General features: G+C 37.2%; 1 protein-coding gene across 3 annotated transcripts in view; it reads right to left on the bottom strand.

Moving 5' to 3' along the window:
• MSR1 (macrophage scavenger receptor 1) overlaps positions 1–10,967 on the bottom strand; it is a 111,600-nt gene extending 100,633 nt beyond the window's left edge. For 2 of the 3 annotated variants that reach the window (XM_082715621.1, XM_082715626.1), the window contains exon 1: positions 10,526–10,919. The gene's annotated coding sequence lies outside the window, so the exon portion shown is untranslated. Of the gene's footprint in view, positions 1–10,525 lie in introns of all 3 variants that reach the window. The other variant, XM_082715622.1, reaches the window with a different exon arrangement.
• Positions 10,968–15,023: the final 4,056 nt, after the last annotated feature.

Genomic DNA, 15,023 nt, shown 5'->3' with positions numbered 1-15,023 from the left:
AGAACTGAAAGGAGCCAAATCTAGCTTGGGGCTCTTGGAATATCTCCCACAACAATTCAGAAATGAACTCCCTGGGGACCTACCACCTCTAAGGTCTCCCCTGGAGGGATCTGGGCCCAAAGAAACAGGCCCGGGCCTCTGCCTCTTCAACTGATTCTCTCATTCAGGGACCTGAAGAATGAACACCATTCTCCAGACCTTTGAGGCAGGAAAGGTGTAAAGCTCCATGTAGCTGCTTGCCCGAAACTCTGGGCAAGGACACCGGGAGGACAGCCTCTATCACCTGTCCATCTTCTGACTTGTGAAAAAATTATTCCAGCTGGAGACTTTGTACCCAGCCTCAGTCTCCGAGGAGGTTTGGAAAACGTTAAATGTAGTTTTTTTATTTGTTTATTGTTTGTTTTCACTCTCCTTCTAGAAGAAGGGTGGAATGAACAGACATCGAATGAGATAACACAGAGAACTAATCTGATAACATAATAAAAATAATGGTAATGCTGATTAAAATTATGTAATTAGAGGATAACTATTACAAGTTATTTAGAAAGCATATCTACACGCACAGATTTATACATACACACATCTACGTCTATATATGGTAAAATGCTAATTAGTATTCCACCGGCAGGGATCGCAATCATATTTTCTGGTTAACATACTGCTTTTTTTTCAGTTAACTTATTGCTTTTAGCAGACAACAGATTAAAATCTCAAAGCAAAGGGAGAATTTATGTGAACTTAAAGTTATCCCAGGCAATTTGACACTTTTAATGTTTCTCCTTTCTTTTTTTTCTTACCCCCTACTCTTTCAATGCCGCCTCCACTGAAAATTATACATATATAATAGAATAAAAGTAAATACCCCAAAATATTTATAACGGTTTCTCCTATATGGTGAGATTATTGCTGGTTTTCATGTATCCTCCAACATTATGACACAAAAACATAGGTTTAATCGTATTGTTTGTAGAGATAAGAGTAATTTTCATTGAGTTAAAATTAAAACTTAATTTGGTCAATAGCAAAGTTGTGTTCCAGAATTGTACCATTTTGCCTTTCCATTAGCAGTTCATGGAAGCAAGGACCTGTTTCCTTAAACCTTTATCACTTTTAAGTTTGTTCTGCTATTTTTAACTTTGCCGTTAAATAATTACAATTTTTTTCTTATGAATATGTTTTATGCATTTCGTTGATTTTAGGTTAGGTAACCTAAACTTCTCAGTTTGTTGGTAATTTACATTAAATTATTAATCTCTTACCCATTGCATAGTCTTTTGAAATTTTTTTTTCTTATTGATTTTATGAGAACTTATGTATGGAGAACCATGATTTCTTATGTTTTGATTATTTTTATAATTCTTTCTTTTTTTTGCATTTGATTATGCTTGTTGTGGTGTTTTTATTACATGATTTTTAAAAACTTTTATACAGTCAGAACTTTTTTTTTTTAGAACCATCAATCCTTTATGATTGTTTTTTCTGTTTTTTTTGGTTCAAAGAATCTTTCTCAACTCACTATCATATAAACAATATTTTAGTAAGGAAAATGATAAGAAAAGCCACAGAGTGTGAGAAAAATACTTGGATTTACCTAACATGAAAAAAATGTGATATCCAGACATGAAATATCCCTACAAAATAAGAGACATAAAAGAATAGAAGATATTCTAGTTCAATAATTTCATTTTTAAGTATATACTTGTATTAGTCAAAGTTCTCCAAAGAAACAGTACCAGTAGGAGATATCCCTCTTTATATAGATGTAGATATAGATAGATAAAGGAGATTCACTAAGAGAAATTGGCTCATGTGATTAGGAAAGCTAAAGAGTCCCATGATCTGTCATCTACAAGCTAGAGTTCCAGCAAAGCCAGGGGCATAATTTAGCCCAAGTCTGAAGGCCTGAGAATAGGAGCAGCCACTTATGCAAATACTATTCAGGCCCCCAGGGGATTAGCTCCTGTCCTGCTGATACTCTGAGGTGGGCAATTTACTTTACTGAGTCCACAACTCAAATGCTAATCTCAAACAGCGGAGATACTCACACAGACATACCTGGAAATATTGTTTAATCTGGGCACCCTAGGCCCAGGTGGCCAAACTGACACATGAAATTAACCATCCCAACACCTCAAAGAAATCCTTGCACATATGCAGGAAGAGATGTAACCAAACCGAATCTTCAAATAAATGTTTTTGTAACAGGCCCAGTTGGAAACAACTCAAACCTCTATTAGGAATAAAATGAATAGATACTGTGGTGCACTGATTCCCAGTCCCTTCCTCCCTCCCTTTCTTCCTTTCTTTTTTGTAAGATTTTATTTATTTATTGGACAGACAGAGATCACAAGTAGGCAGAGAGGCAGGCAGAGAGAAGGGGAAGCAGGCTCCCTGACGAGCAGAGAGCCTGATGCTGGGCTGGATCCCAGGACACTGGGATCATGACCTGAGCTGAAGCTGAAGACAGAGGCTTTAACCCACTGAGCCACCCAGGCACCCCTCTCAAGCCATTTCTTATTAGGAAACCTTTAAAATTTTACAAATCACTGAGCACCCAAGGGCTTCCTTTAGGTGAGTTTAATATTTATGTCAGAAATTAAAATTGAAGATTTAAAAATTATTTAAAACAATAAATCCACTGTATACATTCATAAATATTTTATAAAAAATACATTTCCACACAGGAAAATAAAACCCCAAACTGATGCTTTATATTTATGCAAAATGTAAATCTCCTTAATGTTTGATTATTAGAAGACAGCTGGAAAATCTCATATCAGCTTCTACATTCCACTGTTGCAATATGTTACATGGATTAAAGTATATGAAAAAAACATACAGATGTATAATTGGAAAAGTAAGAAGTATTTTAAAAGCTGTTAAGACTATTGTGGTTATTCTATGTTGATACTACACCACAATTTGACAAGGGTTGGTTTCTTTTCTCTTTCATTTTTAAAAAGATTTTATTTATTTATTTGAGAGAGAGAGTGAGAAAGCTAGTGGGAGAGCATGAGCAGTGGGGAGAGGGAGAATCAGGCTCCCTGCTTGTGAGTCCGATGTAGGGCTCCACCTTGGGACATGGGGATCATGAAGCTGAAGGCAGACACTTAACCCACTGAGCTACCCAGGTGCTCCATCAAGGGTTGATTTCTTTCTTTCTTTTTTTTTAAAAAAGATTTTATTTATTTGACAGAGAGATCACAAGTAGACAGAGAGACAGGCAGAGAGAGGAGGAAGCAGGCTCCCTGTTGACCAGAGAGCCCTATGTAGGACTCGATCCCAGGACCATGAGATTATGACCTCAGCTGAAGGCAGAGGCTTAGCCCTCTGAGCCACCCAGGCACCCCAAGGGTTGATTTCTTCAAGGTTAACTGAAATGTTAAATCTGAAGCCATATTAACAAACTGTTTTTTACTTCGTTACATTGAGAGCTATTGACCTATCTTATACTTTGAATGAAACTTTCTCTTCTTGATTTCCTAACATTATGTAGGGTTATTTGGAAAATGCAGTTTATTATGCAAATCTCCCAAATGTTTATACCCGTCTTCATACATACATATTCTAAAAAAATTACATTTTAAAAATATCGCTATTGGGCAACTGGGTGGCTCAGTGGGTTAAAGCCTCTGCCTTCGGCTCAGGTCATGATCCCAGGGTCCTGGGATCGAGCCCCACATCGGGCTCTCTGCTCAGTGGGAACCCTGCTTCCTCCTCTCTCTCTGCCTGGTTCTCTGCTGACTTGTGATCTTTGTCTGTCAAATAAATAAATAAAATCTTTTTAAAAAAATTACTATTGACCTCATTTTAAAAGTCAGTAAGTTTTGGGAATCTGTCAAGCTGACATTTTTAAAATTTTGAATTTTTGCTTTAAAATATTAATTATGTCACTGACAACAAATATATCCTCCCTTTTCTCTTGAAGTGTAAGCTCGCTTTTTTCTTATCTGAGAACATGTCTGTCAAATACTCAAGTCTCAATAACCATATTGTGTCTGCCGATAGTTTTTTAAATAAAAACGTATTTCATGAAAAAGTGGCTAATTGAGATAACAATTCAGACAATTGCACAAGTGTTTTTCTTTCATATTTTGGTATATGGAAGAGTGCTTCACATATTCCCATTTTAACATGCTGAATATTTTGAAAAGCATACTTGGGCTTTGTGTTTAAAAACATAGTAAAATTTAGGGCTTCCTCAAGGCTACTCTGCTGTGAAACTGACAGGATTATTTTTCCTGTGAATGCCAGGCATGAAGAAAGCAAGGGGAACCAGGCTAGCTTGGTGCCACTGCATTGACTATATTAAGGCACCAGCAATTTTACCCACCTGTGACTTTGACACATTGATGCAAATGAAACATAGTGAAAAAGTCAAATAGCCTCATCTTGTTACAATGAAAATAGCTCTGATCTCAAGGACACCCTGAAAGAGATTTGAGAACACAAGGTATCAGCGGACCACATTGGAAGGCTACTCTTTTAGAGTATTATCATAATGGTATATTATTCAGCAAAGCCAATGAGCAAACTAAAGATATAGGGAACAGTACAGATCAATCTTATACATCTTATAACTTGTTTAAAAAAGAAGCAAGATCCAAATAACACATAAGATTTTAGTCAGATAAGGTTCTGAACAGGCAAGAGTAGACTTTTATTTCAGAGATACATACATGTGGTAAAAAGTATGCATGGAAAAGGAAAGAAATGCAAAAGTCGTAATAGTAGTTACCTCTGTACCTCTGGGGAAGGGATGATATTGTGAATGGGAACAAGAATGCTGGGCTTCTGAGAGGCTGTAAGTCATACATTTCTGAATCAGAGAAGGGGTTTTATGTGTGTTCTTTTGCTAATAATTCATTAAACTATATATACACCATTTCATTTACTTTTCTGTATAGGCATTATACATCATAATTAAGTAATAAACCTGGTGAAGGAACATTTATTCTAATTTTTTAAAATTTATTTTCTTTCTTTTCTTTTTAAGATTTTATTTATTTATTTAACAGAAATCACAAGTAGGCAGAGAGTCAGGCACAGAGAGAGGGGGAGGTGGGCTCCCTGCCAAGCAGAGAGCCCGATATGGGACTCGATCCCAGAACCCTGGGATCATGACCTGAGACAAGGCAGAGGCTTTAACCCATTGAGCCACCCAGGTACCCCTACAATTTATTTTCTAATCTTTGTTGATAGAAAGGTCTAGCTTTCCTTTCTCAACTGTTAGTCAGATGGCCACTACCCCTTCTTAAGTTTTTTTTTTTCCTCCACTGATTTGAAAAGCAAGGTTCGTGTTTATGATCTTTATCACTCTTCCCTTTTTCATAGCAATGTCTAACTCTGGATAAAATTTTGTATGGTGATGTTAATTAACTTACTTCACTTCGAATTTTTTTTTTTGCTTGAAGAGTTATTGCTTGCTTTGTTTTGCCTATTACTCATTTCAGGCCACTGCAGTCCAGGTATAGATCTCTTGTCTGTTCCAAAGGTAGCGTAATGAGATTCCCTTAACCATATGCTCTGTAAGTTTGCATGTCTGAAAAGAAGTTTACTTTTTAAGTTCTCTTGAGTGAGACGTTCTAGAGGTCAAGAGAAGGCTGATCTGCTCAAAAAAAGATCCGGTAGACTTTTGTATTTGAGGTTTGAGAACTTGCAAATAACCCAAAGGCTCAGAATATGGAGTAATTTGTAAATTAGCAGAGGCACAAATTTAGATGACAACAGGCGGGGAGGGTGTTGTAATAGGTGCATTACGTAGCTAATGAGAAAATTTCAGGGAGCACACAGCAACCTTAATGTGACATCATCAGTGTGACTTAATTATTCAAGAACATATGTTGGATCATTGAATTTACTCTGCATTTTATTGAACAGGAGCCCTGAAAAGAATGTACTCAGTGGGGGCTCGTATAGAAAGGTGATGTAGGATACATAAAATTAAAACTTAGGCAATAGTGCAAAATGTTTTTAATGAAGGTTAAAGTCATAAATATTAAAACTAAAAGATAGTATATAAAGATTGTTTTTGTTATATATTTGTAATTCTTTTTTTTTAAAGATTTTATTTATTTATTGGAGAGAGAGAGAGAGAGGGAGCGTGTGCACAGAAGCTGGGGGTAGGGGCAGAGGGAGAGGGAGAAGCAGACTCCCTGCTGTCACAGGGCCGGAGACAAAGAACCCAAGATTACAACCTGAGCTGAAGGCAGATGCTTAACCAGCTGAGCCACCCAGACACCCCTGGGTTTTTAATTCTCATTAATTTTTTGTAAAGTCCACCTGGGCATTACTTCATTAGAAATGAGACATTTGATTTCAGAGAAGAAACGCAATGGATGTTTTTAATTATGAGAGTTCTCAGGTGAACTTAGTGGGTTTAAATCCAAGCCTAGCCCCACGACTTTCACTCCCATTTAGTTCCTGACATGTTTTGGAGGGTAGGGACTGGATCTTGTCACTTTTGCTCCTGTTTACTTTTGAGTGGTAATATATCTGGAATTTATTGGAATACACTGAATATTACCTGAGTTTGTGTTAAAACTCACTAATATAAACACTAGCTCACTAATATAAACACTAACTCACTAATATAAACAACTAGCATGGACTTACTTGTTTCTAAATATTGATGGTATCCATTTAGTACATGTGTTCATGCACGCAGTCATGACAACTTTTATTTAAAAGTAGTTTGTTCCTGGGACACTTGGGTGGCTCAGTCAGTACAGCATCCGCCTTCGGTTCAGGTCATGATCTGGGGGTCCAGGGATCAAGTCCTACATCAGGCTCCTTGCTCAGCAGGGAGCCTGCTTCTCCCATTGCCTGCCAATGCCCCTACTTGTGTTCCCTCTCCCTCTCTCTCTCTGTCAAAGAAATAAATAAAACATTTTTTTAAAAAAGTAGTTTGTTCCTGATCAAATCAAAAAATTCATAAAAGCTCTTTATAAATTTAAATTGTATGAAATAATGCTATTATTGGTAGTAGTATTTCTATATATTTCATATATATATATATATGCTAGGTTAGTTGACCAAGAGCATGCTATGAAGGGATCTTTGATAATTAGGCGAAAACAAGGCATGACAAATTATTGACCCTTGCTTCGGACGCAGCATTTCTTGAAGACGACAGAATGAAGGTAGGGAAGCAAGAATGTGAACGGAGTGAACTGGAGAGCATTTGATTTAGGAATGAAGCTGTGGAAAAGAATTCAACAATTAAATTTGGAAGGATTGCTATGGGAACTCAGGGAGGGAATCCTCAAAATATGAGGAGGAAAATCAAAGATTCCAGAGATGTGCACTTGCTGGGAAGAAGTCAGCTGTTGTGATCTCTTTTTTCTTTTTTTTTTTTTTAAAGATTTTATTTATTTATCAGAGAGAGAGAGGGAGAGAGAGTGAACACAGGCAGACAGAGTGGCAGACAGAGGCAGAGGGAGAAGCAGGCTCCCTGCCGAGCAAGGAGCCCGATGTGGGACTCAATCCCAAGACTCTGGGATCATGACCTGAGCCCAAGGCAGCTGCTTAACCAACTGAGCCACCCAGGCGTCCCTGTTGTGATCTTGTAGTAAACCAGGTCATCACAGTTCTGTGACAGCCACTAAAAACATTTCCTGGACATATAAAAAGATCCCTTCACTAGGTTTTTTTTTTTTTTTTCCCCCAACATTTTACTACCATCAGATCTCTAGTATATATGAAAGAAATCTATTCCAAGTGAGGAAAAAGGAGTGAATTATCTTTTTAAAAAATCACACAATTTGAAAGTAGTTTTTAATTAAATAATTTCTGGGTAATATTTTGATACTAAAATTTCAGCTGATGCTCAGGGTAAAAACTCAGCTAGATCTTGTGACCCTTCAAGCCAGGGGAGAATTTTAATATTAATAAATTAGAGCATGAAAAAAAGGAGTATTAGTCCTATAATATCTATGTCAAGCTTAAAGCTATTGAGCCATTAGTCTTTCTAAAGAAGAAAATATTCTCACTATTTTAAATGTATATTAAACACAACGTAGCACATTTTAATGTGGCTAAAGATAGTAAATATTTCTGAAAAATTTTATGCACTTTAATGTAAATTGAATCAAGCCACATAAAATTTCATGTCATATCATAAGCCATGTGGAACTTCAAATTATGAGAATATATTCTGATTCTTGTTATATTTTAAAACATAGAAATAAAATCTCACTAAGAGAAAATATTTGAATAATCCAATCTTCTCTTTTTACATAATTTCATTTTTCTGCAACCAGTAATAAACAATACTGATTCCTTTTATGTTGTTGCCTGAATATAGTAATTCCAAATCTTACTAGGATGGACTATAAATCTATATGAAAACTGAAAAACAAACCGAAAAATTGCTGACTTTCAATTTGAAGGCAATAAGGTTAATAGCTCTTTATTCAACAGCTGACATGATGTGTTTCAGTATCAGAAATCAATACAAAGTTTTATAATTCAGAAAGTGAATAGTAACCAGATTTGGGATGCAAACCAGTCTAAGCATATGAATGAAATTTGAGGAACACAATTAAGTCATCCATAAGGGGGAACAGCCATACAACACCGATATTATCATATATAATTTTTTTTTTTTTTACTTTTGAGTTGGATAAAGAACTGTTTTACAATGATTTTGAATTAAATCACTTAACTATCGATATTGTTTAAGATTTGGAAGCTTCATAAGTAGACCAAAGAGAACAAGGAATACTTTTTCATAATTCAACATAAAGCCATGGGCTTTCTTATAGTTTGTTACCTGTGCCTTCAGCTACTCTTAAACAATGTAGCTTTCCCTAATTTCAATATCATGTTTTAAGCTCTTATCCAAGTCAAGTTATAGGGGGTAGAAAACTTCTAAATTTCTTTTATAATTCCCCAGTGGCTTTCATAGCTTTGAGATACCTGTGTGCCACTTAACTGTATTTGCATGTGACTTACTCTAACTAACTTGTGTACTACTGGTTAATAACTGTAGTACTGGGATTAAAAAAAAAAAAATCTCATAATTTGGGGCACCTAGGTGGCTGAGTGGATTAGGTGCCTGACTTGTTTTCAGCTCAGGGTTCAGGTCATGATCTCAGGTTTGTGAGATCAAGCCCCTCATGGGTCTCTATGCTCAGTGGGGGTCTGCTTCTCTCCCTCTGCCCCTCCCCCCACTTGATGCACATGTGCACTCTGTCTCTTTCAAATAAAAATAAATATTTTAAAAAATATCATAGTTAGTGTAAATATTCTAGATATGATAATTAAAGTTCTAAAATAGCATTCTATAATATTTCAGAGGACAGATCTTCATTTAAAAATGTTTGACAGACATCATCGGCCGTACCTTCCAATCGGGTAGTTGGAATTGAGAATGAGAGAATCTGTCAAGTTCACCAAGACCAGCCATGACTATGTCACTTTTGTAGGCACTGTGGTCTTTGGTCTTTCAGCTTTTTTCCTTTTACTATTCTGCATTGCCTTTCACATTTCTGACCATCAGGAGAAAAAAATTAACTATTAGAACTACTAGATCACTAACACTTTTAACAATGTTTCCTTTATTTTTTAAATGGCTGCTCCTCAAATCCCCTATTTTAATCAAACCTATGACTTCATTCCTCAGCCCCTTTTCCTGGGTGGGGGGGGGGTGGTGAGGATCAGAGAAGACGCCGTAGAGTGCTGGAACACACATTCTCATCTCCAGTTTGACTGAGCCTTCATAACCTGTCAGTCTTTTTACTTGTCCTTACTTTTCTCCACTCAGCAGCTAATCAAGCTTCTATCAAACACTTAATAAATTATCTAAACTCATGCAACCTTGATAAAAATGTGAAAACAAAGCTTGAACTTCCTACAATTACTGACTCCAGCATGTACACCTCCCTACAGGGGCCTTCATCAGCCCTGCCCCTCGTGTCAGATGGTGACTTTGTCCCTCCGATCCCTGGTTTTCAGAAATTATATCTCCATAACTGCCCTGAATTCCATTCCGTCCTGTAGTTTGAGTTCTACCCAGTAAGTTGTGTTCTCTCTTGTCTGTTTTATCAACCTTTCCAGTTTTCCTAGCACCTGCTCCTTGACCTACAAAAATAAAAAAAAAAAAAAAACAAATTGACAAGCAAATAAACAAGCATTAAAATGCCATTAAGAAAGAGTTTCATTAAGCCTGTTACTATTTCATAAAATCTACTTTTCTGATGTCAGGATAGCCAGTGTGCATGTGCATACACTTGTGTGTGTGTGTGTGTGTGTGTGTGTGTGTGTGTGTGTATGTGTGTTTGACATGGGATATTGGGTTCTAGCCTTTAACTTTTAGCCTGTTCATGTCCTTGTACGGGCCATCTTCACCTTTTCACCTTGAATAATCTGATGAGTCATTTTCAGTTACCATTGTTAAAGTAACCAGGTTGGGACACAAAGGTCACTCATGCTAGGTCCCCCATCAACAAACCAAAACTTCACTACATATTTATGCTCAGATCTCCTGGAACAGGAGGGTCTACGTCAATAAATCAGTGCTTACCTGCTCTGCCACCAGTTCCTAAACTGGCTCCAAGACTTCCCTTTGCCTTCTGTGAGGAAAGTAACCCTGCTTTTACAAATCAGCAAACGCCCAGTATTGCTCTTGCTCACTCCGGTCTCGAAAAAGCTCTTGCCTTGCAATATCTTTGGAGCTCTCGTCCATCCTCCATGCTGCCTAATTTATGACCCACTGAATAAAGCTGCTAAGATCTTTGACATTCACCCAGTTGAATTTTGTTCTTTAGGATCACAGTTTAAATAAACATGTGATTCCTTCAGCCACATGGCTCAGTTTTCAGTTTCCATAGTGTTTTCACCAGGAGTGATTTTGTAAAGCACCCCTCTGTGCTAGCTCCTTGATCCACATACATCAACTAACATGTACATTTTCTGCAATGACTTTGTCTGTCCTTGCGTGTCTGGCCTTAGGTTTATGCACAGACAGCCGAGCATGTGGTTGGGGTGACTTTTTGTTTCCTAGTGATAAACCCACATGACATTTTACAGAAATGGATCTCAAAAGAGGAAATTGGCCAAGGAAGATGAAAGAAGGAACAAGAAAATGTGAAGTATTTGTGCTAGAAGTCAAATTCCGATCAAGTGTGAATGGAGTTTAAGAGAGACAGCTGACTGGGGAGAGTGGAACCAGCTCCTATTCAAGAGACTCTAGCTGTGCAGCTAAAGGAACAAGGTGAAGGCCAACTAACTAACAAAAATTACAGAAGTGGTTGTGACAAAAATAATTAAGATGTTCTAGATGAACTGACACTGGCTAAAACTTCACATTAAAGGAACTCTCAGAGGTATTTCATGGCTTAACAGCAAGAAATAAAATGTTATAGGTATTCCATCTTAGGAAAGAATATAAAAAATTGCCAAGATAAAAAAAAAATGCTTCCTCTATATAATGTCATAGGCAAGTGTTACTGATCCTTCTCTTGATATATTTTCTTTTTATAAAGGAATAAAAGACTTAAATCTTCAATGCTTCAATTTTAAAAATTACAGTGTATCAAGGAAGTAACATTTTTACTCTTATTTTTATAAAAATTTCCTATACATTTATAGCTTATGGTAAGAGAGTTCTTAATGTTTGGACAAAAGTTAAAGTTAATGGGGCTATTCATAGTTTTTCTCACTGACTAAACTTGCTTATCACATTTTCAACTGGTATGATCATTTTCATTGTCCCACACAACCATTCAAAGTGAGGACTGCTTATATTTAAAGTGGATGTTTTCATGACAGCGAAATGATGTTTTATCAAACTGCCAGTCTGTTCATATTGTGTAAACATAACACATAACAGCAATTAAGACATAATGACAATCTACATGAACAAAAATGTGATTTGTAGACAATTTCCTTCTTAAGTATCAGACAGAATGACGGAAAGCAAACTCTAATTACACGCATTGTTCTGTTGGATGGAACCCTTCCAGCAGGACGGTATCATTTTAGAAGTTGTGATCTGAAAGAGCATGATCAAGAGAGTAAGTACAAATACATCATTTAAAAAAATCAATTTATAATGAAAAAATGATGCAGATGTAATGACACCCTTAAGGAAAGGCATGATGAATAGATAATCTCATGGGGTAGTTCTCGAAAATGTTTGTAATTGGGATTCTTTGACACAGTGAAGTTGGTTTGCTTAGTCTGTTTTTCCTCGGTGATTTCCCTTTATCCATAAGCAATATCAATATTGACGGTCCCCATGGTACCACTACAGCATTTACTCAACATTTTGCAGATGTGTGCACATAGATTAAAAGGCAAAAGTCAGGTTTTAATTCCCTAGCTTCTAAGATTGCTTTGCCCCTAGACTCCGTTTATGTCATAGAATTGCCAAGCTCTGATTTTTGCTCAGGTATTCATGCTTTTCCATGAATTCCTTCCTTCTGAAGATTTCTTACACAATGTGCCCACTCCTTTATAGGATTAATTTCCTTTTCATGTAAACAGACAAAGTAGGAAGTTCATGCACATCAACTATATATACAATTTATTTACTTTTTATTGCAGGTTTAAAAAACTCAAATATTATTTAGAAACGCAATTAGAAGGATGCTCTCTACCCTGCCCTAAATCTGGGGGTTTTAAAGTGACAGAAAGAAAAGAGTTTGGCTTCATTGCCATGATGGGCTGGGTGTCCTTGAAAGAGGAAGAGACACCATGGCTCTCTGTCATGTGAGGACACAGTAAGAAGGGAGCCATCTGCAAGCCAGAAATAGGCTTTGACCAAGAACCCACCATGCTGATGCCTGATCTCAGACTTCCAGCCTCTGGAACTATCAGGATAAATGCTTGCTGTTTAAGTCATCCAGTATTTTATTAACTTTTCTTTCTTTCTTTCTTTCTTTCTTTCTTTCTTTCTTTCTTTCTTTCTTTCTTTCTTTCATTCTTTCTTCTCTCTCAAGATTTTATTAAGAGAGAGAGAGAGCACACGAGTAGGGTGGGCAGAGGGGGAGAGGGAGAGAAGCAGGTGCCCCGCTTAGTGAGGAGTCCCATGAGGGCTCAATCCCAGGACCCAGAGATCATGACCTGAGCTGAAGTCAGCCACCAAACTGACTGAACCACCCAGGTGCCCTTGTAGATGTGTCTCTTTCAAGAAACATAGATAATAGCTCCGGTTCAAGAAAGCAGACTGATCACATGTGGAAGTCTCCTCTTCCTGTGCCAAATCTATACAAGTAATCCAAAATAGAGGAGGATAAATACAGACCCATTCTTAAAAGGCATTTAGGAACTTGAAAAAGATCAAAATCTAAGAGATTCTCCTGAACAAGAGAAAACAGAATTCAGAGCCCAAAAGACATTCAACAAACTATTCCTGCAAACAGTAGATGCAGCATAAATGAGACCCATCATCAGTAAAACGGGGAACAGGAAGGTACTCAGGGCCAGTTACAGCATGACTGGATAAACAATTGGGATTCTAGCCTTGAACAGCCAATTTGGGACCTTGGATCAAGAAGCAAGTAACTCCCCCTTGTGGCTGCCGTAAGGATAGAACAACTAGGTTGAGACAGAGCAAGAGATGAGGTTAACAGATGCGAGAAGATGCAATTTAAAAGGCTGTAATCGAGGGTGCCTGGGTGGCTCAGTGGGTTAAGCCGCTGCCTTCTGCTCAGGTTATGATCTCAGGGTCCTGGAATAGAGTCCCGCATCGGGCTCTCTGCTCAGCATGGAGCCTGCTTCCTCCTCTCTCTCTCTGCCTGCCTCTCTGCCTATTTTTGATCTCTCTCTGTCAAAGAAATAAATAAAATCTTAAAAAAAAAAATAAAAGGCTGTAATCGATGGCCACTTTCCTTTTTTCTCAGTTTGTGCAGCTTTCTCAAACGTATTCAAAACTAAAAAGTTAATTTTAAGAGTGTCATACTGTGGTCATTCTCCATAAAGGTTTTTCTCTCATATACAATTTATCAAAAGTAATTTCAGGTTTTTCGAGATTATTGCGTGGTTTTTATTTTTAGTTTTTAAAAGATTTATTTATGTATTTGAGAGGAAGAGGGAATGAGAGAGAAAGCATGAGTTGGGGGGTGGGTAGAGGGAGAGGGAGAGAGAGAGAGAATCTCAAGCAGATTCCCTGCTAAGCACAGAGCCTCACACAGGGCTTGATCTCATGACCATGAGATCGTGACCTGAACTGAAACCAAGACTCAGACCTTAACTGACTGAGCACCCAGTGCCCCACCATTCAACAATTATTTGTTGAATACCAACTCCAGTACCTACTGAGCATAACCCTAGTTAAATATCAAATGAATAAGGCAGATATGGTCCCTGACTTGCGGGGTCTTACTTTCATAATGCAGCAGATTTTTAATTGTAAAATAATGAGTGCCTCTACTTTTGTCTACATGCTCTTTTATAACTTTGTAAAGTTTGTAGTTTATCTTAAGACATTCTGTGTATTTTTCTTTTGGCTTTATCTAACGTGATATTTTAAAATTTGAATGTAAGGTTTTGCTTTGCTTTGATATAGTATATTGTTTTCTGCTTTATTACAGGAGATATTGAATAAAACACAGGCATTCACACATAGATGTGTTTGCGGTCTGTATTGTGTGCTTGTGCATATCCTCTATTTAAATTCTTGAGGCTTTAATATTCTCTTGGTATTTTTAGATAATTATACAATAAGTTAAACATTTTTTTCTCCCATTTTCCAATTGTAACTTATTTAATACTTTGCAGTTTATGGAATCAGCCAGAATTTTTTTTTTAAAGATTTTATTTATTTATTTGACAGAGAGAAATTACAAGTACACTGAGAGGCAGGCAGAGAGAGAGAGAAGGAAGCAGGCTCCCTGCTGAGCAGAGAGCCTGATGCGGGACTCGATCCCAGGACCCTGAGATCATGACCTGAGCCGAAGGCAGCGGCTTAACCCACTGAGCCACCCAGGCGCCCTCAGCCAGAATTTTTAAAAAAATATTAAACTTAAAATAACTAAGGAATAAAATTTTCTGACCTTATAGGCCAATTATTTGTCCAT

The sequence above is a fragment of the Mustela nivalis genome (genome assembly GCF_964662115.1).
Source record: "Mustela nivalis genome assembly, chromosome: 20".
In the NCBI taxonomy this organism is placed as follows: domain Eukaryota; kingdom Metazoa; phylum Chordata; class Mammalia; order Carnivora; family Mustelidae; genus Mustela; species Mustela nivalis.
Note: the sequence above shows the minus strand (reverse complement) of the source record. Positions and strands in the feature narration are given on the sequence as shown.